General features: G+C 43.2%; 1 long non-coding RNA gene across 1 annotated transcript in view; it reads left to right on the top strand.

Moving 5' to 3' along the window:
- The first annotated feature begins 9,514 nt into the window (after positions 1-9,514).
- Positions 9,515-23,598, top strand: part of LOC128929492 (uncharacterized) — a 25,306-nt gene continuing 11,222 nt past the window's right edge. Inside the window, exons 1-2 of the long non-coding RNA XR_008476102.2 lie at positions 9,515-9,563; positions 13,240-13,326. This is a non-coding gene — a long non-coding RNA (uncharacterized LOC128929492). The remainder of the gene's footprint in view (positions 9,564-13,239; positions 13,327-23,598) is intronic.

The following is a 23,598-nucleotide window of genomic DNA, read 5'->3' as shown; positions in this document are numbered from 1 at the left end:
TCCCTGGTGACGTAGGAAAACTTCACGCCGGGCCCGCCCCCTGTCCCCGCCCCTGTCCGGGCCCCGCGGACTGAGTTTCTGGAGCAAACACTGGGTCCCGGCTGGCTCGAAAGTTCGGGCAGGCGGGGAAGTTCCCCATAGAGCGCGGCCTGCCGGGACACGCTCCGGACCCGCGGCGGCGCCGACCCGCGGCGGGGGATGCTGAGCGCTCGGCGGGCGAGACCCTGTTGGGCCCCAAATTACTTCCTTACAAAACGGGAGTGGGAGGAGAAGAGGGTCGGCCTGAGCATCTGCAAAAGCGGGACGTCGTCCGCGGCAGTGGTGGCGGGAGCTGAGAGGGGCGGGAGGGGAAGGATATTCCCAGGAGGAAAGCTGGTGGGTGGGAAGAGACCTGGCGCCTGGACAATTAGAGAGAGACTTGGGTAAACAAGCCCCGGAAAGAGATTGGAAAAGGAAACTTTTCGAACTTGGAGAGTATGCGCAGTAGCAGGGAGGGGAAATGAGGAGAACATTAATCGCGGCAGAGGAGAAGCCAGAGGCCCTGTGAGAAGGCGCCGGGGTCCGGGAAGTCACTGCGAACGCGAGCCCTGGTGCCAGGCAGAAAGAACTTCGTGTTTGAGTTGGGAAGGGGTTTGTGTGTGTCCTTCCAGAAAGGTCGATATCGCCCATTCTGGATGTTTAGCAAAAACGAGTGGATCATTATCATATGGAAAACGTTCAGATATTTTGTGGGAGGGATGAGCTACCTGGAAAAGTGAAATTATTAATGCAACACTTGGCGAGGCCCCGAGTAAGTCTACTATTATGAGGAGGTAATTAGGAATAGTTAACGGTTACTGGGAGTCGCTCCGTGCTAAGAGCTTTGGCATGTAACCGTCGCTACTTTACAGGTGCCGAGACAGATTTATAGAAAATTGCCCAAGTTCACATAGGCAAAGAGCACTGCCGTGATCCCGACCCACGCAGTCCCACAGAGAGCAAGCGCTCTTATCCACTGTAGCCTTCCCAGCAATCAGTTTCTTGGAAAATGTGTGTTTTCTCCGGTCGCGGTGGCTCACGCCTGTAATCTCAGCTCTTTGGGAGGCCGAGAAGGCTTGTTCACTTGAGGCCAGCAGTTCAAAACCAGTCTTTGTAAAATACAAAAAATTAGCCAGCCTTGGGTTGGCGCACGCCTGTGGTACCAGCTGCTTGGGAGGCTGAGGCACGAAAATCGCTAGAACCTGGGAATCGGAGGTTGCAGTGAGCCGAGATCGCGCCACTGCACTCCAGCCTGGGCGACAAAATAAGACAGCCTCAGAAAAGAAAAGGAAAAAAAAAAATGTGTGTTTTCATATTAGCTGTACTGTTTAATGGAAATATTGCAATTTGGTTGCATGGACTCTCTAGAAGTGTTTGGTTTAAATTGGCCTTCAAAATATATTGCAAAAATGTGAATTGATTACCAACATTTTAAAAATTGAGGATTGCGTTAAAAGCCAAGATCCCAGCATCTCTTGGAAAACCAGAAGCTCTGACAACCTGTGATCCATTTTCCAAAAGTGCAGAATGGGCTGGGAGTGTGGTCGAAGCCACACCCTTTAGCGGAAACTTGGGTGCTCCTGTTCACCACACTCCCTGCTGTTTGCTTTCGCCATTTACATTATCTGGCCTCAGTAGGCATTTGAGGTTGTTTATTTATCTTAAATCATTCAATCAACACAAACCAGCAAATATTTATTTATGGCTTGGTCCTGCTGAAGGTATGGATAACACTATATTCGAGGCTGATGTTGGGTGTTTTTGAGTGAGGTATATATACAAAGGAATCAGAATGGACAGAATTCAGGAATAATTATGAGGCACAGGAAGCACAGTGGAGTTGCTGCCTTGAAATCTATGATCCCCAGGTGGTATTAGCAAAACCACTCCAGGCTCATTTTGACTGACTTAATCCGAAGGAACAACATTAACTTTTTGGTTGCATAAATTAAGAAATTTCTGCCGTTCAAATCACACGCCCTGAAATGCAGTGAATATACTCAACGACAACCCCCCAAAAAAGTAAATCATAACATTGTTAATCTACAAAAGATATGTTAATCCCATCCTCTAACATTTTCATTATAAAAGAATTGGTCACGTGACCCATACTGGATACAAATCTTAGGCAACTCTGCTTTTTAGGGAATTGCAAATTCAGCTTGCAAGCAGGAAAAGAGTGGAAAGAAGTGGGGGAGGTGGCTTCGGAAATGTGTCAAAGTCAGCTGGATTATATAGAAGACTTTTAAAGATTTGGGATTTGAGATGGTCCATAAACCCTGTGGTAGATCTCACATTCTCTAAAGAGAATTGGCCAGGCATGGTGGTTCATGCCTGTAATCTCAGCACTGTGGGAGGTAGAGGCAGGAGGATCGATTGAGTCCAGGAGTTCATGAGCAACCTGGACAACGTGGCAAAAACCCGGCTCTACAGATAACACAAGTACAACCTATGGTTCCAGCTACTCGGGAGGCTGAGGTGGGAGGATTGCTTGAGCCCAGGAGGAGGTGGTTGCAGTGAGCTATGATCGAGCCAGTCCATGCCTGAGCAACAAAGTGAGACTCCGTTTCAAAAAAAGAAAGCTAGAAGCAGAGGGAATAGCATCTCTTAACTGTATATCCTCTGAAAAAGGGAGATATCATTTGATGTTGGGCTTGCAACAATATAAACATGGAGATATTTGACCAAACAAAATAGTAAATAAAAATGTATCGTGAAACATTAGAATTCACTACTCTTTTTTTTTTTTTTTTAAGTAGGACTGGTAAAAATGACATTTTAAACAACTATTAGCTAAGCCAGTCTCGGTGGCTCATGCCTGTAATCCCAGCACTATGGGAGGCTGAGGTGGGGGGATCACCTGAGGTCGGGAGTTTGAGACCAGCCTGACCAACATGGAGAAACCTCGTCTCTATTAAAAATACAAAATTAGCTGGGCATGGTGGCCCATGCCTGCAATCCCAGCTACTCAGGAGTCTAAGGCAGCAGAATTGCTTGAACCCGGGAGGCAGAGGTTGCAGTGAACTGAGATCCCACCATCGCATTCCAGACTGGGCAACAAGAGCAAACTTCCGTCTCAAAAAAAAAAAAAACACTTATTAGATAATCCTTTCTCATGAAACAAGTTCAAAAATGATCATTTATGTGTCAGTGTTAAACAAAAAACAAAAATGTATATATATGTATATCTATATATGAACCACAATGACAAACAAGCATGCTTAGTAATAGAAGTCATTCATATATTTCATGCAGAACATAGGTTTGACAGTTAAACAAGAGGATCTGAGATATGAATGAGACATATTTAGAGGCAGTCCGGGATAAAATATACAGGCTGTAGATCTGATTGTGAAAAGGGAAACGTTGTTGTTTTCCTGTATTGCGTGTTTGTTAACAGGAAATTAGCCACAGTATTTGATGGATTAAATCTCTTTAAGGCCAATCGCAGAGGCTCCCCCTGTAATCCCAGCACTCTAGGAAGCAGAGGCAGGTGAATCACTTCAGATCAGGAATCTCCCAGGCTGGCCAAATAGCGAAACCCCCTCTCTACTAAAATACAAAAATTAGCCGGGTGTGGTGGTGTGGCCTGTAATTACAGCTACTCAGGAGGCTGAGGCAGGAGAATCACTTGAATCTGGGAGGTGAAGACTGCAGTGAACCAAGATTGTGCCACTGCGCTCCAGCCTGGCGACAGAGCCAGACTCTGTCTCAAGAAGAAAAAAAAAATGTATTCTCTCAGACCAGGCACAGTGGCTCACACCTATAATCCCTGCACTTTGGGAGGCTGAGGTGGGCAGATCACTTAAAATCAGGAGTTTGAGACCAGCCTGATTAACATGGTGAATCTACTAAAAATACAAAAATACAAAAATACTCTACTAAAAATACAAAAATTATCCGGGCGTGCTGGTAGTCCCAGCTCGCCTGTAGTCCCAGCTCGCCTGTAGTCCCAGCTACTCGGGAGACTGAAATAGAAGAATCACTTGAACCCAGGAGGCAGAGGTTGCAGTGAGCCCAGATCTTGCCACTGCACTCCGGAAGTCCAAAATCAAGGCGCCTTTGGGGTATGCTCTTTCTGAAGCCACCAGGAGAGAACCCTTCCCTGCCTCTCGTAGCTTCTGATGGGTGCCTACAGTCCTGGCATTTCTTAACTTGTAGATGTGTCACTGCACTCTGTCTTCACATGACCTTCTCCCCTGTGTGCCAGTGTCCAAATTTCCCTCTCATAAAAACATTAGGCCAGACGCCGTGGCTCACGCCAGTAATCCCAGCACTTTGGGAGGCTGAGATGGGCAGATCACAAGGTCAGAAGTTCAAGACCAGACTGGCCCTCATGGTAAAACCCCGTCTCTACTAAAAAACACAAAAATTAGCTGGGCATGGTGGCTCATGCCTGTAATCCCAGATACTTGGGAGGCTGAGGTAGGAGAATTGCCTGAACCAGGATGCGGGAGCTGGAGGTTGCAGTGAGCCGAGATTGTGACACTGCACTCCAGCCTGGGCTACAGAGACTCCATCTCAAAAAAAAAAAAAAAAAAAAAAAAAACAGATTAGAGGACTAGCGTTCACCACAAGTTAGTATAAACTCATTTTAACTTGATTACATGTGTCAATACCCTATTTCCAAAAAACTCACATCCATAATTTGTGGGGGTTTGTGTCTAGGACTTCAACATATCCTTTACGGGAAACAGAATTTAAGCGTAATATCTCGTTGTATCAACTGCCCTTTTTAAAAAGTTGTATATATACATTTTTCCCCCTTTTTTTTTCATGTTTACATTTACATCATCATAGGTATTTTTAGTTCCCATGCTGTTGGCACATACATACATTTTTCATCCTATTTACAATTTGGGCCGGGCGTGGTGGCTCACCCATGTAACCCCAGCACTTTGGGAGGTCAAGGAGGGCAGATCATCTGAGGCCTGGAGTTCAAGACCAGCCTGGCCAACACGGTGAAACTCCATCTCTATTAAAAATACAAAAATTAGCTGGGCATGTGGCGCACACCTGTAGCCCCAGCTGCTCAGCTGAGGCAGGAGAATTGCTCAACCCTGGTTGGCAGAGGTTGCAGTAAGATAAGATTGTGCCACTGCACTCCAGCCTGGGAGACAGAGCAAGACTCCATCTCAAACAACAACAACAAAAAAATACATATTTTGCAAATCATAAGGCTCTTAGTACACTTGACAATGAATTTAAAACAGCCTGAAATATTCAAGCACAGTATAGACAAGGAGTAAGATGACTTCTGAGGGACCAGGCTCAGGACCTCTGCCAGCCAAGAAAGTGTGTGTCCTACATATCCTTAGTTGGAAGTTATGGTGTGACTCCACCCTCCACCCACACCCCGGCTTCCCACTCAGAAGGCAAAGCAGGTTTTCAGTAAGTGCCCTGAAGGAGCTTGAAAGTAAATTTAATTTCTATTAGTACACCATATAAGCATATTATAAAATGTGAGAAACAGAGAAAAAAACTTTGTGGTCTCTTCTCATCTCAGCACTTTAACAGAATCATTATAAGGATTTGGGGACACAGTGTACTTGTGAATTAGCAGCAAATAATAGAAAATAGATTTTAATTGATGTGTGAAATTATGTGACATGGAAATATTTTCACCAGTTAAGTGAAAAAATTTATAATGATTTATTAATAGTGACAAATAATGTAAAATGAACTACTAATCTATACTACTTTATTGCTTTTCTGGTTTGGTGTTATGTTTTACAAGTTTTTTTCTTTTTGGCAATGAAGTCTTGCTTTGCTGCCCAGGCTGGGGTACAATGGCCCAATCTCCGCTCACTGCAACCTCCGCCTCCTGGTTCAAGCCATTTTCGTGCCTCAACTCCCAAGTAGCTGGGACTATAGGTGTGCACCACTATACCGGACAAATTTTTGCAGAGACAGGTTTTCACCATATTGGCCAGGCTGGTCTCCAACTCTTGGCCTCAAGTGATCCACCCACCTCGGCCTCCCAAAGTGCTGGGATGACAAGCATGAGCCACAGCACCCAGCCTGTCTTACAATTTAAACAATCTGTGTAGGGAAAGGAAAAAAAAATCTTCTTTATTATCCTCAGGAGGCAAAAGAATCCTAGGCCTCCCAGATACTTAGGCAAACAGGATGAAAACAGTAGTAATACACACACACACACACACACACACACACACAGGCACGTGCGAGCAAATACAGTTGCCCCATGGAATGGGGGAAAAGATAGTCGTGATTTACAAGAGGAAGCAGGAAGAAGATAAGATACATGTGTTGAGAAGAAGGGACCGGATAATTAGAAGATGCTCTGAGTTTGCAGAAGCTTTGAGTGTTACTACCAGCATGCAGAATTATTATCCAGCTGTGTAGATATCAGTGGTTGCTGCCTTTAGTAAGAGATATAATTTCACTCTAGCAGATAGATTCGGAAGTTGAGGGGGGCTGCATCCTTTTTATTTATTTGTTTGTTTATTTTTCTATGATGGGGTCTGGCTCTGTCATCCAAGCTGGAGTGCAATGGTGCAGTCTCAGCTCACTACAACCTCTGCTTCCCAGACTCAAACCATTCTCCCACCTCAGCCTCCCAAGTAGCTGGGACTACAGGCATGCACCACCATGCCTGGCTACATTTTGTATTTTTGGTAGAGATGGGATTATAGAGCCTGGGTGACAGAGCAAGAACCTGTCTCAAGAAATAATAATGAAATAAAATAAAAAATAAAAACAGAGCAACTGCAGGCCTTGGGAAGGCAGTGGGAGATCAAGACATCTGATCCAACCTCCCCTGGTCTTCATTTTTTTTTTTTCCTTGAGACAGTTTCCCTCGTGTGGCCTGGGATGGAGTGCAATGGCGTGATCTCAGCTCACTGCAACCTCAACCTCTGGAATTCAAGCCACTCTCCTACCTCAGCCTCCCGAGTAGCTGGGATTACAGGCATGCACCACCACACCCAACTAATTTTGTGTTTTTAGTAGAGACAGAATTTCTCCATGTTGGTCAGACTGGTCTCGAACTCCCAACCTCAGGTGATCCGCCCACCTCGGCCACCCAAAGTGCTAGGATTATAGGCATGAGCCACTGCACCCAGCTCCTGGCCTTCTTTCTCAAACACACCTGAGCACCTTCCTCCTTCCTCCTCCAGGTAGGTTTGTGGTTTCCATACCCAGGGCCATCTTCAACACCCCTCTGGCTGTTCCAGCCAGAGGCCCAGGTCTTCCTCTCTGACCCTCCCTCTTTGTCACCCCACAACCAATCAAGGTGAAGTCATCTTGAATGTCTGTAGGCTCTGTCCATTTCTTTCCATGGTCTAAGACATCGCTTCCTCGCACCTGAACTGCTGCAGATGCCTCCTATTAGGTCTTCCTGCTTCCAGACCCGCCCCTCTTTCATCTGTTCATTGCTGCAGCCAGAGTGCTTTTCTTTAATACAAATGTTCCCAGGTCCCTTCTTAAAGCTCTTCTTTCCATGGCTTCGAAAGGATAAATTTTTGTTTTTGATTTATTTTTGTTTATTTATTTAAGACAGGGTTTCACTGTGTTTCCCAGGCTGGGGGCAGAGATGCCATCATAGCTCACTGCAGCCTCTGAACTGCTAGGCTCACATGATCCTCCCCACCTAAGCTTCCAGAGAAGCTGGGACTACAAGCATATGCCACAACACCCAGCTAATTTTTTATTTCTTATAGAGATGGGACCTTGCTATGTTGCCTTAGCTAGTCTCAAATTCCTGGCTTCAAGCAATCCTTCCATCTCAATCTAACAAAGTGCTGGGATCACAGGTATGAGCCACCAGGCCCGACCCAGATTTTTATTTTTAAAAGACAGAGTCCCTGCTCTCTTTAAATGCCAGAGTTCTCCAGCTGCCCTAGTATCAAATCCAATTGCCACAGCAAAAGGGGAAATGTGAGTGACAGTTTGTTCTTATGTCCAGATAGGGTGGAAGAGGGGCCAGTGCCCAGGAGAGCATGCCCCAAACCATTGATGTGGAGAAGGGGACAGATGGGAAGTGAGTAAGAGAGAGAAGAGAGGGAGAATGAGAATTGAAAAATGAGAAAGACCTTAGAAATCATGAGATTTCAATCAGGCCAGATACCACATTAGTTTTTTAAACAGACTTTGACTCTGAGCTGAGCAGCTCATGCCTGTAAGGCTCGTGCCTACATCCTACCTGGAGAATGAAGGAGGAAGGTGCTCAATGTGTTTGAGAAAGACAAAGCTACTTGGGAGGGTGAGGCAGGAGGACCAGTTGAGCCCAGGAGCTCGAGACCAGCCTGGACAATATAGTGAAATCCCATCTCTAAAAAAGAAAAGAAAAAGAAAACAGCCTTCTTATAGTCTGTTATAGTTCAGCAATGACAGACTATTGTTCAGTCATAATCGGTTAGAAAAAGCAAGGTTTTTAAACAGCACCATTCAATTAGCAACATATATATACATATGCTTGGTGTGGTGACTCACAGCCGTAGTCCTGCCTACTTAGGAAGCTGAGGCAAGAGGAGCGCTTGAGACCAGGAGTTTGAAGTTGCAGTGAGCAGTGATGGTGCCACTGCACTCCAACCTGGGCAACAGAGCAAGAACTCATCTCTGAAAAAAATAAAAATTATCAATATGCTTACTAAGACATATGGGAAACCTCAATGAAGAATCCTGCTTGTGTCCTGAACGACATGATGGAAGAGTGATTTCTGGATGAGAAGACATTCCTCGGCCCAATTATTCTACAAACACAATGCAATTTCACTTAGATTGCTATGAAGACTTTTTTAGGAATGCAAAAATCCCGCAGAGAACCACCCCTACCCTTTAAAATATTACAAAGCGAATATAAAGACAGTACTAAATAGTTCAGCAGAGCAGAGAGCTAAAGATACAGACCTCAAAATCTGGGAATGGTGTATATGATGGGGGTAGCATTTCAATTCAGTGAAGATAAAATGAATTGGAATTATGGAATAATAAGTGGTTTTAATACAATTGATTACACATTCAGAAAAAAATGTCAGTTTTCTACCTCATTATCTGCATCGAAACAAATTTCAAAATTTAACATGTTTAAATATAACTGTCAAACACATTAAAAAGTTCTTAAATCATAGGTGAATATTTTCTTCATTTTAGGATTGGACTGGATTTTGAAAGCCTGCTGTGAAGAGTAAATCCCAAGGACACATTTGACTTCCTAGGAATATAAAAGCTTGGATCAGTAAAATAACACTGCGAACAAAGTCAAAAGACCATCCCCAAAATGAGGGGAATAGGGCAAGTAAGTGGAGCAGTTCCACCCTGAGAATCCCTGGAGTAGATTTTAAAATGGTGCATTCTTCGTTTCAAACACAGAAGCCTTTCCTGGGTAACTTTGCAAGCCACAGTGCTTGGCTGGAAACGTGACAGGCCAAATTGCAACCAGAATTCTGCAATTATAAACAGAACCATTTTTATTTCGGAGAAAAAAAAAACGGCGACAGAGAAAGGAAACTAAAAGAAAAAGAGGAAATGAATCAGTTTCGAAGCATGAGACCTCAAGCGCACAAACAAGCAGGGGAGTGGAGGTAAGTTAGCTCGGTCATCATTAGTAGGTAATTTTTTTTAAGCTGTCTCTCGGGAAATATGCAAAACCCAAATACCCACATTTATCTAATTAAATGACTTTCTGGCAGGAAAGGAGCACCGGGATCTCCAGCCTTTGTCGGGGCCATGAGAGTTTCACCCTCTCCTTTCAAGGTCCCTAGAACTCTACCCTTTGGAGCTCTGGAACTTTGGGCTAAAGGAGGCTTGGGTCCAGCACAAATTCCTGGGCAGCTGTGGCTCTCAAGAGACACAGGAGCCCTAGGTACCCAGGCACTGTCAGTTTTGACATTGCTGCTGTCAGATATTAGCTCTGATTCCTTAATGCAGGAGATAACTAAAACTAGTTACCTAGTTTTAGCCAGAAATCTGGACTTACTCCTAATTCTGCCTTTTGAAACCCAACATGTTTTTAGGCAAAGGACTGACTTCTCTGGGGCTTAGTTATCCCATCTGTTAAACAGTTATCTTAACTCTGTGCCTACATACTCAGTTTAGGAGAAGATTAAATAGTGAGAGTAGATAAAAGTATGTTATAAACTATAATGTTCACACGTGGTTTATTAGTATTATTAGGACCAAAATTCAATCAAGTAGGATGTGTTTATAAAGCTGCCATTGTGGCCAGGCGTGGTGGCTCACGCCAGAAATCCCGGCACTTTGGGAGGCAAAGGTGGGTGGATCACTGAGGTCAGGAGTTGAAGACCAGCCTGACCAACATGGAGAAACCCCATCTCTACTAAAAACAAAACAAAACAAAACAAAATTAGCCAGATGTGGTGGCGCATGCCTGTAATCCCAGCTAGTTGGGAGGCTGAGGCAGGAGAATCGCTTGAACTGAGGCGGCAGAGGTTGCAGTGAGCCAAGATTGAACCACTGTACTCCAGCCTGGGCAACAAGAGTGAAACTCCGTCTGCAAAAAAAAAAAAAAAAAAAAGCTGTCCTTGCAACTGATAAAATCTGATAGTTCCAAAAATGAAAGAAAAAAGCTATTTTTATTTTTATTTACCTATTTATTATTTATTTAGTTATTTGAGACAAAGTCTCACTCTGTTGCCCAGGCTGGAGTTCATTGGTATGATCACGGCTCACTGCAACCTCTGCTGCCTGGATTCAAGTGAGTCTTGTGCCTCTGCCTCCCAAGTAGCTGTGACTACAGGCGTGTGCCACCACGCCCAGCTAATTTTTTTATTTTTAGTAGAGACTGGCTCTAGCTATGTTGGCCAAGCTGGTCTCGAGCTCCTGAGCTCAAGTGATCTGCCTGCCTCAGTGTCTCAAAGTGCCACAGGTGGGAGCCACTGTGCCCAGTGCTATATATATATATGTGTGTGTGTGTATAAATATACATGTATGTATGTGTGTAAATGTACATATGTGTATATACATAGATGTGTACATATATGTGTGTATATGTATACATATGTGTGTACATATATGTTCGTATACACACATGTACATATATACACACGCATTTTTTAATGAGCAACAAATAACAGTAAGCTTCTTAGAAGAGAATGGAGTGGTTGGTGGGCAGGAGTCAGAGGAACAGCTATTTTCTATTGTACACTCTTCTGTGACTTTTGAATATTTTAAGGCATATGTATGTTCATGTTAATTGCTTAAAGAACATGTAAATAAAATTCAAGTTCATGTGGACCTAGTGATTTCCTTCCCAGTTATATATTAAATAGAAATGTACGCACATGTCCACCAAAAGGCATGTCCAAGAATTTTCATAGCAGCCCTAATTGTAGCAGCCCCAAGCTGGAACCCTGTCTAAAGCCCAGCCACTATAAAACACATAAATAAATCGTAGTATTTTCCCACAGTGAAATACTATACAGCAACTACAATAAGTGATCTATAACTACAGCAACAATGTGAATGATTATGGCAAACGTGGAGTGAAATAAATCAGAGACAAAAGAATACATATTTTGTGGGTCCATTTATAAAAGGTTCAAAAGCAAGCAAAACTACTATAGGCAATTAAAAGTCGTAATAATGGTCTCCCTTAAAAGGTTTTGTATCTTGGGGGTCAAGAAAGGGCTTCTGGAGTGTAGATAACCTTCACCCATCTCTTCATCTCTTGACTGGGGTGCTGCTGTTTGCATAGGTGTGTTCAATTTGTGAAAATTTATTACACTGTTTTCTGTATGTTACACATCAACTGAAAGTTAAAAGAAATAAACAAAGATTGAATGGAGCAGGAACCATCCTAATGGGACTCACAAGAAAACAACAGAACAATAAAATAAATTTTGCTTTGAGCTTTTCCATGATCTCCAAAGGTATCCATTTCATTCCATCTCTAAGGAGCAGTTTCAGAAATGTACAGAAGCTACCATTTGTTAGTGGCAGCAGAAATTAAAATACAGAGTAACGGATGATATTAAAATCAGAGTCAAGAGGATTAGTATCTTTTTCAGTACTATCAAGTAACTGTACAATGAAATAAAAATATGATGTATAATTGGAACAGTGTCAGGGTCTTAAAATGAAGTCACAGAGTTAGCAGTGTCTAAGTGTTAGAGTTTTAAAAGTCAACGTGAGAGTAAAAGACATTTTTATATTCCTCAGAACTGAAAAATGTCGCTGTACAGCATAGGAAACTTAGCAATAAGTATCCAAAACAGAAGTCAAGTGAAATGCAAATAGATGAATTCTAATCCCAAAGGAGGTTAGATGAAGACAATGTATCTAACCACTATCTCTTATGACCTCAAGAATCCCAGAACTCAGGAGGTACACAGGCCACAGAGCTGGTAGGCTATGGAGCCAGGATTTGAACCCATATCTGGAAAGTCCAATGTGAAGCACCTTGACCTTCTGTCAGTTACTGGACCTCATGTAGCTTTCTTCCTCAAACTTTTAAACTTATTCACACTCTCCTGTGGAGGTTGGCATTTTCTCATCCTCCAGATCCCAGCTGAAATGCCCTGAGGCCTCTTCTGCCACCTAATCTGAAATAGTTCTCCTTCTTGATCTCTATGTCTTGTTTTCTTTCTTCATAACATAGCAGAAGTCACAGTTGCCTCATTTACTGGGAGTGGTCCTTGATCCTGTATTCACTTATCAGTCTCCCAGCTGGACTACATGCTCCGTGAGGTGACAGCCACATCTATTGGGTCTCCAGCTCTTCCTCCTGCTCCTGGCATGCTAGGGATGCTCAACAGATGACTATTTTAAATGTCAGTCATGGCCAGGCGCGGTGGCTCATGCCTGTAATCCCAGCTACTCCGGAGGCTGAGGCATGAAAATCCTTTGAATCTGGGAGGTGGAGGTGGAGGTGCAGTGAGCCCAGATGGAGCCACTGCACTCACTCTAGCCTAGGTGACAGAGCAAGACACAGTCTCAAATAAATAAATAGATATCAGTCATAATTAGTGCCAGGTGAATGTGAATCTGCAGTAGTTGCAGCCTAACTCTGTTTGCTGTTTACCTTCTGTGTGATCTCAAGCCTGAAGCTCCCATCTCTGGACCATCATTTCCTCGTGTGTCAAATAAAGGCTGATTACTTTCTAAATTTCCTTCATTCTAATCCCCACTGACTAATGAAACTAATTCACAACAACGTGAGAATGGCTGATGGCTTATTACCATTCCCAGACGGAAGTGCATTTTTAAAAGATAATGCTCCACATTAATCTCTATTTTTAGGCTATCAGCTGGATAGGTGAAAATAGTGGAACTGATTGGAGAGAGATAATTTTGTGCTGAGAGCAATTGAACCTGAGATTCTGCCCGGTGAGTCAGCAGCCCTATTAGTTCCTGCTTTTCTCAGCTTCTTCCTCTCTCCTTATTTCAACTCGGGCTTCAAAAGCATGGAAACTTTTTTTTTTTTTAACTTTTTCCACCACACACCCTCCCCGACTGCTACAGTACACATGGCCTCGGGCTTCCGCCGTGATCCACGTTAGAGAGTTGTAAGCTGTGCCCAAGAAAGGCAGCGGCTTTGTCTGAAGTTGTATGGTCCCAGTGGGTTTGGTGTCTAGAAACCTCAGGATTTCTTTCTGTTTCCAAGTGTGGGGCTCTAGCTGGTGGCCAGGCATTGTGGTTTTGCATACGGGGCAGTCATTATCTCTCCCTGAGCCTCAGTCGCTCATCTTGTCTTCTTTCTGGAACTCAAAGTGTCCCACCAGGAAAATGAGTGTCTGGGCAGAGAGGACAAAGGTTGCCGCAGAAGAACAAACAAACAGAGGAAGCACTCAGTAGTAACCACAACATTGGGTAGAGCAACAGTGAGTAGAATTCGGCCTGTGTTTCCAGCATGGCTCTCTACAGCCTTGTCTTTCATTGTTTTGATCCAACATCTCGAATCTGAATCCTCCAGAACTCGAGCCAAGGGCTGGGTAATCCACCCACCTGATCCTAGCTCCTGATGAAAGTGAGAGCACGTTTTGCCTCTGGGCCCCACCCTTGTTTTTTCCTTTGACTCCTTTTCCTCCTGGCAGCTGGGCGTTGAGATGGCCTTCTTTGATGCCTGGGTTATAACTCACCCTGAGGGATGTTGCTGTCAGGCCTTACTGGGCACTTGCATCCACACTCACCAGCACTGAAGTGACAATTGAATGGCTTTGTTCATTGTTTCTTCAGCCAGGGCTTTCTTTCATCTTAGCCTCAAAATTCCCTGCCCTAAAGGTTTATTATCAGAAGAGTTTATTTAAATAAACAACTGCTATGCCAAACTTTGCAGGATCCCACCTTGAGAAAAGAACCCTCCCCTCTTTTTTTTCTTTTTGAGAAGGAGTCTTGCTCTGTCCTCCAGGCTGGAGTGCAATGGCGTGATCTCGGCTCACTGCAACTTCCACCCCCCAGGTTCAAGTGATTCTTCTGCCTCAGCCTCCCAAGTAGTGGGATTACAGGAGGACAAGTGGCTAATTTTTGTATTATTAGTAGAGAAGGGGTTTTACCATGTTGTCCAAGCTGGTGTCAAACCCCTGATCTCAGGTGATCTGCCTGCCTCAGCCTCCCAAAGTGCTGGGATTATAGGGATGAGCCACCGCACCTGCCAGAGCCCCTTTCTTTTACCCAAATTTGAAGGGATTCAGGAATTCTGGGGTGGAATCACCATAAATACACTGAATGACAGAGATCCAAGAAAAAGGGGGTAGTTCCAATATAGAAGAGATTCATCAGTGTTGTGTGACTTGAGGAAAACTTGCATACCCCCACCACCCAGAATGTTTTTAGGAAAGGAAAATCCCACTTACAGAAAGCCTTTACTTTTCTTGTGAGATCTTGCCTTATACATTTTTGCCTCCAGAGCAAAATTCAACTCTAGTTCTGACTTGGTCTAACTCACTGCGACCATCCTTGCTACTCAATATGAGAAGGGGACTAAGAACGTCTGCATCTTCTCGGAGCTTAATAGAAATGCAGAATCTCAGGCCCCAACAAGATTGAGGCCGACTGAGTCAGAATCTGCATTTTAACAAGACTTCCAGGGGATTCATATTCACCTTAAAGTTCCAGAAGCCTCTCTAGACTCCCTCGCTGTTAACTCTTATTTTATTTTTTATTTACCTTTTAATTTTGTTGAGACAGGATCTCCCTCTGTCAGCCAGGCTGGTGTGCAGTGGTGGATAACAGCTCATTGCAACCTTGAACTCCTCGGCTCAAGGGGTTCTCTGCCTCAGTCTCCCAAGTAGCTGGGGCTACAAGCATGCACCACCAGGCCCAGCCAGTTTTTAAAATTTATTGTAGAAATGGGATCTCACTACGTTGTCAAATCTGGTCTCAAACTCCTGGCTCCAAGTGATCCTCCCACCTTAGCCTCCCAAAGTGCTGGGATTATAGGCATGAGCCACCGGCCCCAGTAACTCACAGTTAACTTGTGAACTAGTGTCACGCAATCTAAGAGAATTGATGTGGCATTGTTGTGTTCATAATACACTGAGATCAGAGCATTTACAGAGCAATTGGAAGACAGAAAATGCGTGAGCAGTTTAAAAAAAAAAACAAACTCTGGCAGGCATGGTGGCTGACACCTGTAATCCCAGCACTTTGGGAGGCAAAGGCGGGCAGATTGCTTGAGCCCAGGAGTTCCAGACCTCATGGTGAGACCCGGTGTCTACAGAAAAAATGCAAAAATTAGCCCAGCGTGGTAGAGTGCACCTGAAGTCTCAGCTACTGAGGAGCCTGAAGTAGGAGGATTGCTTTAGCCCGGGAGGTGGAAGTTGCCGTAAGCCCAGATCATGCCACTGCACTCCAGCCTGGGAGACAGGGCAAGACCCTGTCTCAAAAACAAAACAAAAAACGAAACAAAACCTCTGATACCTATTGGGATAGTGTAAAACTTTTATTTTATCATCCTTTTCTTATTGTTTGAGCTTATTTATGAAAGGAAGATTTAGGTTTTGTCTTATTTTTATCATTTTTATTTAAGGAAGTGAGTAGAAAGTATGATTTGCTCTCAGTCCTAACAAAATCCACAGAGGTAGAAAGTTTTGATAAATGTGAAATGTTCTAAGAGCTACTGTAAAGTAAGTAAATAAACAAACAAGATTCTTAATGTTAGTTACCTCTGTGAATGGGCAGTGCTGACTGATTGGGCATTTGGGGGCTGGGGGGGGGTGCCCAGAGCTGGCCCACGTTCACTTTGGGCATCAGTGGAAGTAGGATCCCTTTCAGGTGACCATTTTGTTTTGTTTTGTTGTTTTCATTAAGACAGGGTCTAGCTCAGTGACCCAGGCTGGAGTTCAGTGACATCATCACAACTAACTGCAGCCTTGACCTCCCAGGATCAAGCCATCCTCCCGTCTCAGCCTCCCAAGTAGCTAGGTTGGACCACAGGCATGTGGCACTATACTCAGCTACTTAAAAAAATTTTTTTTTCTTTTGAGACAGAATCTTGCTCTGTCACCAGGCTGGAGTGCAGTGGCACAACCTCTGCAACCTCCACCTCCTGGGTTTAAGTGATTCCCCTGCCTCAGCCTCCCGAGGAGCTGGGACTACATGCGTGAGCCACTGTACCCAGCCTAAAAATCTTTTTGTGGAGATGGGGTCTTGCTCTGCCCAGAGTGGTCTCAAACTTCTGAGCTCAAGCGATCCTCCCGTCTTTGCCTCCCTAACTGTTGCAGTTATAGGTGTGAGCACCTGGCCCAGACAACCACCATTTTGTACGGTCCTGCAGTGTGGACGTACATGGTGTCCCTTTGACTGGACCTTCAACTGTCCTGATCTGAGTCACTGTGTAAATCACTTTTATACTTGAGGAACGGGTGGGGGTCGGGAAAAGGGGCTTTGGAGGAGTCTGCTGAGACAAAGTAGAGTGCGGAGGAGTTGCCTTAGTAATTCTAATGTCAAATTAGGCCCAACTTTCATAAACACTTACTCCAGAGAATAACATATAGGTCCAAATTTCTTGTACATTCTACTTTCTTAAACATACGTAGAATACCAGATACGGTACACTCTCCTCACAGAATGTTAATCCTGAAGATTTTATTCTCTGAAACCTTTGTATACCTAATACACATTCTTCTCCTGGCAGAAAAACATAACACAAAGGAAACTATCTTTTCAAGCTATCTAAATCTGGGGTTTATCTTTCCATGTAATTTTCAGGATAGGCATGCTCTCATTGGGCATGGTGACAGAGCATCCTGAACATTATTGTAGTCTGTAACAGGGACTTTATAATTTGTGGGTCTGTAGCCTATCGCGACCTCTCATTTCATGCTCTTCTACCGATGAGACGCTGCGATTTTTACCTGAATGGTCTCTTGATTTTGCATTTATTTGGATCTTAAGTTATGTCAATGGGTTTTTCATCTCACCTGAATATGCTTTATTATTATTATTGAGACAATGTCTGGCTCTGTCACCTAGGCTAGAGTGCAGTGGCATGATCTTGGCTCACTGCGACCTCCGCCTCTCAGGTTCAAGTGATTCTCCTGCCTCAGCCACCCAAGTAGCTGGGATTACAGGCATACACCACCATGCCCTGCTAATTTTTATATTATTAGTAGAAACAGAGTTTCACCATGTTGACCAGGCTGGTCTCGGACTCTTGACCTCAGTGACCCACCGCGTTGGCCTCCCAAGTGCTGAGATTTACAGGCGTGAGCCACCGTCATCAGCCTTGAATACACTTTTCGTAAACATCCAATCTCAGGAACATAATCTTCCATGATAAAAGGTGTCTGATTAGATTTAGTGACAGAGCTATGGCTTTGCATGATCATTTGGTCACAATGTCCAAGATCATTCTACTGACACACACACATGCATACCCGTATGCATGTGCACACGAGTATACACACACACACACACACACAGAGGCATGCACAGGGCAAATGAAAATAGTTATAAAAGGGAATTATTTCTCCTTTCTCAGAAGCCCAGAAATCATTTTAACAAATCGATATATTTCTAACCAACATCACTGAAAACTACAAACAGAAAAATGACATCTGGGAGGCCAAGGAATGCTTGTGTAATGGAACGGTTTCTTAACTGGGCACAAACTAGTAAAAAAGGGGAAGTCATCTATTCTTAGTTCCTTGGATATCCATCCATGTAAAAGAGGAAGGAAAAACTCCCTGCCCCCCAAAAGCATAACTTTACCTTAGGACAAGTCAATGAAATTAAGTATGTTCTTCCTCTAATTTAGCTGATTACAGCCTTTTTTTTTTTACTGCAATGCCCTAACCTGTATATTTGTGTTAAGTATTAATGTATTTATTGATAAGCAATAATTTATGTGGTAAGTATGTATACTTGTGATCAAACACAAACATAGTGATATTTTGATAAATATAATGTATCGTGATCAGATCAAAGTTAATTAGCAATGTCCATTATCTCAAACATTTATTATTTCTTCTGTTGGGAACATTGAATATCCTCCTTTTGGCTCTTAGAAACTGTACATTATTGTTAGGTATGATAATGCTACAGTGGTGTAGAATACCAGAATTCATTCCTTCTGTCTAGCTGTAATTTTGTAACCTTTAACAAATTTCTCCCTCTCTCTCTCTCTTCCCAGATCCTTCACAGCCTCTGGTATCCTCTGTTTTACTTTTCACTTCTATGAGATTAACTATTTTTAGCTTTACCACAAGAGTAAGAACATGCTGTGTTTAACTTTCTGTTCCTGGTTTATTTCACTTAACATAATGTCCTCCAGTTTCATCCATGTTGCTGCAAATGACAGGATTTCATTCTTTTTTATGGCTGAATAGTATTCCGAGGTGTATATGTACCACATTTTCTTTATTTATTCATCTCTTATTGGAATCAACGATTCCATATCTTGGCTATTGTGAATACTGCTTCGGTTAATGTGAGAGTACAGACTATCTGAAAATAACTTTGGGACTAGAGCACAAAATTCTGACCAGTTGAGGCTAGAGAGTGATGGCTAAGCATAAAAGACACTCCTTTTTTTGAGATTTTCTTTTGTGAGATTTCTATCAGTGTCATATCTTGAGAAAATTGTTTGTGATGTCACTTTCCAGTGCAGGGAAATCTCTGCTAGATGCTATTTTCAGTTGAGGATTTGTTTTAAGTCACAAGTTTCAGTTCTACATTATTATTCAGCAAATATGTCTCCTGTGTTTGCTTTTTATACCTATAGGCTCCTGGATAACTAGGAGAATGTCAACGGGCTAGGCTGTAATTGCAGGGGCACAAATCTCATACATTGTCGTATTTAACTTTCAGTGCCACCCTGTAAAGTAAGAATTGTTTCGATTTTACAAGATATGAAAACTGCCCTTGGCTAAATAGCTAGTAAAGGTAGGGCAGAGCTGACATTCAAATAAACAAGGTTCAAGCTGGAGGACATTATGCTGGGTGAAATAAGACAGACACAGAAAGACACATGCTGTGTGATCTCACTTCTATGTGGAATCTAAAAAAATCAATTCACAGAAGCAGAGAGTAGAATGATAGTTGCCAGGGGCCAAGGGGGATGGTGAGAGAAATAGGGAGATGACAGCCAAAGAGTACAAGCTTTCAGTTGTAAGATGAATACGTTCTGTACTTCATAGTGACATAGTGACTATAGTTAAGGATACTGCGTTACTTGAAATTTGATGAGAAGATCTTGTGTGTTGTCACACACATACACATTCACATACACACAAAATGGTAACTTGGTGAGCTGATGAATGTATGCATTAAAATGATTATGGTAATCATTCCACAGTATATACATACATCAGATCATTATGTCGTAAACCTTAAATATACATATGTGTATGTGTGTATATATATTTTAGATGGAGTGGTCTCTCTGTTACCTGGGCTGAAGTGCAGTGGTGTGATCTGGGCTCACTGGAACCTCTCTCCCCTGGGTTCAAGTGATTCTTGTGCCTCAGCCTCCTGAGTAGCTGGGATTAAAGGTGTGCACCACCATGCCAGGCTAATTTGGTGCTTTGTTTTTTTGGAGATAAGAGTTTTGTTCTTGTCAGCCAGGCTGCAGTGTAATGTCACGATCGTGGCTCACTGCAGCCTCTTCCTCCTGAGTGCAAGCGATTCTCTTGCCTCAGCCTCTCAAGTAGCTAGGATTATAGGCACCCACCACCATGCCCAGCTAATTTTTTGTATTTTTAGTAGAGATGGGGTTTTGCCATGTTGGGCAGGCTGGTCTTGAACTCCTCCACCCATGTTGGCCTCCCAAAGTGTTGAGGCATGAGCCACCACACCTGGTCATGAATATATGTAAGTTTTTTGGTCAATTTTTCCTCAATAAAGCTGGGGGAGAAAAATCAAAGCCCAACAAGATAAATATAAGAGGTTTTCATTTTGAAATTCAGGCTATTTCCTGACACCGAGGTTCTTTGCACTGATCCATACCACCTCTCAAGTCTGTTTTCATGGGTTTGTCTCAGACACCTCTGAAAGAGAAGTGATCTACCTCTAAACCTGAATATCAGGAGTAGAGTCTGAGACAATGGTCCATGCATTCTGGGTGTGTGAGACGTCAGCCTTTGATGATGAGTCATATCAGTAGTTTATGATTTCCACCAGTTTATGAATTCCACCAAGGAAGGTTAAGTCCAGGCCATTTGAAAACAAATCAGCATGATGTAATTTCTCCTTTGATTGCTCAGATGAGCAAATACGTGTAAAACCCCTCGGTAAGCCCTAAGAAAATTTTATGAAAGGAAACGGATTTATTGTAGTCCTATTTTGGTTTTTTAGTTGCTTGTTTCTTCAGTCTTCAATTGGAGCTATTCTGGAAAAGTGTCATTCCAAATAGACATTGTAATTAAAAGACTGTAGTAATTTCTAGTAGGATCATATCTACTTAAAGTTTTGTCCCAAAAGGATTTATCTCACACAATAGCAGAGTGAAACTCATTAAGATTTAAAAAGAAACAAGAAATAGTGAGAGGCTATACCTAAAAACACTTGTGTGGTTTTTTCTTCTTGTTGTCGTTTTGAGAGAGTCTCTCTCTGTCGCCCAGGCTGGTCTCCAACTCCTGAGCTCAAGAAATCCTCAGCCCTCTGTCTCCCAAAGTGCTAGGGTTGCAGGTGTGAGCCACTGTGCCTGGTCCGCACTTAAGTTTTAAAGAGGCATTGAATTCCAAGCTTAGAGTCACTTCAGCCAGGTGCAGTGAGTGATATGAGCTTTTAGTCCCAGCTACTCCATAGGCTGAGGTGGGAGGATGCTTGAGCCCAGGAGGTCAGGGCTGCAACGTGCAGTAACGGAGCCTGTGAATAACCATTACACTCCAGCGTGGCCAACAGAAAGATACCCTGTCTCAAAAAATTATTTCATAAAACACTAAAGGGAGTAAAGGGAAACAAGTTTAGGGGAGTCTTGGAGTCTAGTTCTGACTCTAACTCAACGAGTCATCTTAGGCAAGGAATGTGTCTGAATTGAGGAGATTTAACACTTTGTTGAATACATATTTGCCAGGACCTGAGTTTTGTTTATTCAAAGTATCAGACTCCTCATCTTCACAGTCAAAAATGTTTTGCAAATAGAACTTAGTCTTCAGGTTACAGGTTATAAAGAGCAATTTCTTTTAGTTTTCTGAGACAGAGTCTCACTCTGTAGCCCAGGCTGGAGTGCAGTGGCACAATCACAGCTCACTGCAACCTCAACCTCCTAGGCTCAAGTGATCCTCCCTCTTCAGCCTCCTGAGTAGCTGGGACTACAGATAAGTGCCACCATGCATGGCTAGCTTTTGTATGTTTTCACAGAGACAGGGTGTCATTATGCTGCCCAGGCTGGTCTCAAACTTCTGGGCTCAAGTGATCCACCCACCTTGGCCTCCCAAAGTGCTGGAATCATTGGTGTGAGCCACTGCACCCAGCCCTAAGAGCAGTTTTCAATACAGCAAAAGTCTTCATCAAAATTTACCATGAGAAGCAGGCCCATGTATCTTTTTATTGTTGTTTTTTGACTATATTTACTTATTTGGGACAGGGTCTCGCTCTGCCACCCAGGCTGGAGTGCAGTGGTGCAATTATAGCTCACTTTAACCTGTAACTCCTGGGCTCAAGCCTCTCAGGTGGCTGAGACTATAGGTGTGCACCACCGTACCTGGCTATTTTTAAATTTTTTGTAGGGACATACAAGCTGTATTACCAGGGCTGGTTTCAAACTCCTGGGCTTAAGCAAATCCCCTTTCTTTCTTTCTTTTTTCTTTCTTTCTTTCCTTCCTTCCTTCCTTCCTTCCTTCCTTCCTTCCTTCCTTCCTTCCTTCCTTCGTTCCTCCCTCCCTCCCTCCCTCCCACCCTCCCTTCCTTCCTTCATTATAGCTCTTTTATGACATGTCCTCCTTGAAGAGGAGGACATAGAAGTGGGGGAACGGAAGGGAGAGAGTCCCTTTTCCTGACATATATTCATTACCTCACCCCACTCCATGTCATAAAAGAGCTATAACTCAGTAATATTGAGATGTTTTTAACCAAGTTTAATAGTTGTGAAATTTCTTTTTATTTCCACACGCTCTATTTGCTTGAAAATGTGTGTTCTTTCTTTAACAACAATGTTGGTTTTAAAAAATTAAAATATGTAACAAAAGATGAAAGTAAGAAAAAGTGAATAAAAAAGCATTAAAGACTGTCGCATGCATACAATACTAAAGATGCTGGTGACATGAACTTTCTCCTCTCATTTGTGATCTCTAACTTACATTTTTCAAATGAAATTTGGATAAAATCATTTACTGGCCAGGTGCAGTGGCTCATACTTATAATCCCACACTTGGGATTATAAGGAAGGCTAAGGTGGGAGGATCACCTGGGCCCAAGAGTTTGAGACCAACCTAGGCAACATGGCAAAACTCTGTCTCTACAAAAAATACAAAAATTAGCCAGGCATGATGGTCTATGCCTGTAGTTCCAGCTACTCTGGAGGCTGAGAAGGGAGAATTGCTTGAGCCTGGGAGGCTGAGGCTGCAGTGAGCAGTGATTGCACTATTGCACATCAGCCTGAGCAATCGAGTGAGACCCTGTCTCAAAACAAAACTAAAACCCATTTACTGTGCCCCAACATTACACTATTGTTGAATGCATTATAGAAATTTGGAAAATACAAAATAGAAGAAAGACTAGGGAAAAGACAGAATCCTTTTTTTTTTTTTTTTTGAGACAAAGTCTCGTGCTATCACTCAGGCCGAAGTACAGTGGCGTGACCTTGGCTCAGTGCAACCTCTACCTCCTGAGTTCCAGCAATTCTCCTGTCTCTCAGCCTTCCTAGTAGCTGAGACCACAGACATGTGCCACCACTCCCAGTTAATTTTTGTATTTTTAGTAGAGGCAGGGTTTCACCATTTTGGCCAGGCTGATCTCGAACACCTGACCTCAGGTGATCCTCCTGCCTCGGCCTCCTAAAGTGCTGGAATTACAGGCATGAGCCACATTTAAAAAATTAAATGTATATATAGTTTTCTCATTATATAAGTAATATATAGCTGGGCATAGTATCATCAGCTTATTGTCCCAGCTACTTGGGAGGCTGAGAAAGAAGGATTATTTGAGCCCAGATGTTTGCAGTCCAGCGTGGGCAACGTAGTGAGACCCCATCTCTAAAGAAATTATATGTTTATTACA

The sequence above is a fragment of the Callithrix jacchus genome, chromosome 13 (assembly GCF_049354715.1).
Source record: "Callithrix jacchus isolate 240 chromosome 13, calJac240_pri, whole genome shotgun sequence".
In the NCBI taxonomy this organism is placed as follows: Eukaryota; Metazoa; Chordata; class Mammalia; order Primates; family Cebidae; genus Callithrix; species Callithrix jacchus.
The sequence above is the reverse complement of the archived record's forward strand: the minus strand, read 5'-3'. Positions and strand labels throughout refer to the sequence as shown.